Source organism: Salvelinus sp. IW2-2015, unplaced genomic scaffold (assembly GCF_002910315.2).
Source record: "Salvelinus sp. IW2-2015 unplaced genomic scaffold, ASM291031v2 Un_scaffold2012, whole genome shotgun sequence".
Lineage (NCBI taxonomy): Eukaryota > Metazoa > Chordata > Actinopteri > Salmoniformes > Salmonidae > Salvelinus > Salvelinus sp. IW2-2015.
Window position 1 is genome coordinate 93,095 of NW_019943361.1, and position 3,319 is coordinate 96,413.

The following is a 3,319-nucleotide window of genomic DNA, read 5'->3' on the forward strand; positions in this document are numbered from 1 at the left end:
CTCTCCTCTCTCCTCCTCTCTCCTCTCCTCCTCTCCTCTTTCTCCTCTCTCCCCCTCTCCTCCTCTCCCTTCTTGTCTAGGCCAGTCTTGGCTGTATCGGTCTAAAAGGTCTACCTTCCATATTCACTGTGCGGCAGCCTGTAGATGTTATATTGTTTTGATTGTGATGATGCCTGGGAATAGCGTTCCCATGGTTGGTCCAGCCAGCATGGGGAGCCTAGCTTCTCTGTTCAACACACAGGCCTTTCCTGTCATTCACAGCTGGGTCCTACCTCTACCCAAACAATCCCTCTGGACGCACTGGTCTCTGCTCTAGACCATCCTGTGTGACCGCGGCTGGGAACAGAATAGCGAGCAGCACTCTTATGCATAGTGGATACAGACACACATTTAAAAAGTTTACCTTTTTAGATAAAACTGTACAAAAATTGATCACGTCACAAAATACTTGATTAGAACACACTGTTTTGCAATGAATGTCTACAGTAGCCTCAGCAGCACTCTGTAGGGCAGCACCATGGTGTAGCCGGAGGACAGCTAGCTTCCATCCTCCTCTGGGTACATTGACTTCAATACAAAACCTAGGAGGCTCATGGTTCTCACCCCCTTCCATAGACTTACACAGTAATTATGACAACGTCAGGAGGACGTCCTCCAACCAATCAGAGCTCTTGCAGCGTGAACTGACATGTTGTCCACCCAATCAAAGGATTAGAGAATGAATCTAGTACTGAAAGCATAAGCTACAGCTAGCTAGCACTGCAGTGCAAAACATGTGGTGAGTTGTTGACTCAAAGAGAGAGAAAGAAAATAGTTTAACAGTTTTGAAGAAATTACTTTCTTCCTAAATGAAGGAGAAGCAAGAGTGGAACAGAGATAGAGAGAGATTTCATAATTTTTTTATTTTCAGTTTCAGAGTACTCAGCTAGCAAATGCAGCTAGCTAGTTTAGCCTACTGAAACACCCTGCTCAAACAGAGCGATGCTATGTTAGCTAGCTGGCTATGACTATCCAACACAACACTGGAAATCTTCCAAGTCAATGCCGGTGTAACTGCTTACTGACTGTACACTAACGTCACTGCATGATTGTAGCGGGTTTACTAACGCGTTAGTTCTATTAGCTATGCTGACTATGACGTTATTTTAGCTAATATGGTGAAAACGATGTAGGCTGTGTGTAGCTGTTTGGATTGGAAATGTTTTTTCACCTGGTCACATACAGTTGATGTGTTTTGCATTGAAGTCCACAAGTGAAGGGAAGAGGTGGAGAGCCAACAACATAGATAAGAGAAGGAATACAACGTGGCTGCTATGAAAGTGAACTGTGTTTACTAGTGATCAGGGGTGTATTCATTCCACCGATTCTGTTGAAAAACGATTCTTAAACAGAAGCAAACGGAACAAAATGGGGATAAACATACCTGAATTTGTCCAATAGAAACTCTTGGTTGCAACTGTTGGACTAATGATTATACCCTAGATCAGCTAGATGCAGGCAAGAGTGTGCAAGGCTGTACTGAATGTGTCACTGTCTGTCACGTCAAATGTGTCTCTCAACCTGTGTGCACCTACGTTGAAACGCCCTTTTAAACAATAGTTTTAATTCCCTTTGAAGCTCTGTCTTGTGCTGTAGTGAAATCACCTCCAGGCCTGTTATCAGAGGTACTTGAAAAAGTATTCAACACCGTTGGCGTTTTTCCTATTTGGTTGCATTACAACCTGTAATATACATTTATTTTTATTTGGATTTCATGTAATGGACATACACAAAATAGTCCAAATTGGTGAAGTGAAATGTAAAAAAATACTTGCTTCAAAAACTTCTAAAAAATGTAAAAAATGAAAAACGGAAAACTGGTGTGTGCATATGTATTCACCCCTTTGCTATGAAGCCCCTAAATAAGATATGTTGCAACCAACTACCTTCAGAAGTCACATAATTAGTTTAATAAAGTCCACTTGTGTGCAATCTAAGTGTCACATGATCTGTCACATGATCTCAGTATATATACACCTGTTCTGAAAGGCCCCAGAGTCTGCAACACCACTAAGCAAGGGGCACCACCAAGCAAGCGGCACCATGAAGACCAAGGAGCTCTCCAAACAGGTCAGGGACAAAGTTGTGGAGAAGTACAGACCAGGGTTGGGCTATAAAAAAATACCAGAAACTTTGAACAATCCATGGAGCACCATTAAATCCATTATTAAAAAATGGAAAGAATATGGCACCACAACAAACCTGCCAAGAGAGGGCCGCCCACCAAAACTCACGGACCAGGCAAGGAGGGCATTAATCAGAGAGGCAACAAAGACCCCAAAGATAACCCTGAAGGAGMTGCAAAGCTCCAGTGGAGATTGGAGTATGTGTCCATAGGACTACTTTAAGATGTACACTCCACAGAGCTGGGATTCACGGAAGAGTGGCCAGAAAAAAGCAATTTCTTAAAGAAAAAAATAAGCAAACACATTTGGTGTTCACCAAAAAGCATGTAGAAGACTCCCCAAACATATGGAAGAAGGTACTCTGGTCAGATGAGACCAAAATTGAGCTTTGTCGGCATCAAGGAAAATGCTATGTCTAGTGCAAACCCAACACCTCCCATCACCCCGAGAACACCATCCCCATAGTGAAGCATGGTGGTAGCAGCATCATGCTGTGGGATGTTTTTCATTGACAGGGACTGGAACTGGTCAGAATTGAAGGAATGATGGACGGCGCTAAATACAGGGAAATTCTTGAGGGAAACCTGTTTCAGTCTTCCAGAGATTTGAGACTGGGACGGAGGTTCACCTTCCAGCAGGACAATGACCCTAAGCATACTGCTAAAGCATCACTTGAGTGGTTTAAGGGGAACATTTAAATGTCTTGGAATGGCCTAATCAAAGCCCAGGCCTAAAATCCAATTGAGAATCTGTGGTATGATTTAAAGATTGCTGTACACCAGCGGAACCAAATCAACTTGAAGGAGCTGGAGCAGTTTTGCCTTGAAGAATGGGCAAAAATCCCATTGGTTAGATGTGCCAAGCTAAGAGAGACATACCCCAAGAGACTTGCAGCTATAATTGTTACAAAAGGTGGCTCTACAAAGTATTGAATTTGAAGCGGTGAATAGTTATGCACGCTCAAGATTTCACGTTTGTTTGTTTCACAATAAAATATATTTGCATCTTCAAAGTGGTAGGCATGTTGTGTAATTCAAATGATACAAACCCCCCCAAAAAAGGTGCAGTGATCTGTGAGTTGCTCTGACAGATGGGTTATGTACAGGTGCAGTGATCTGTGAGTTGCTCTGACAGATGGGTTATGTACAGGTGCA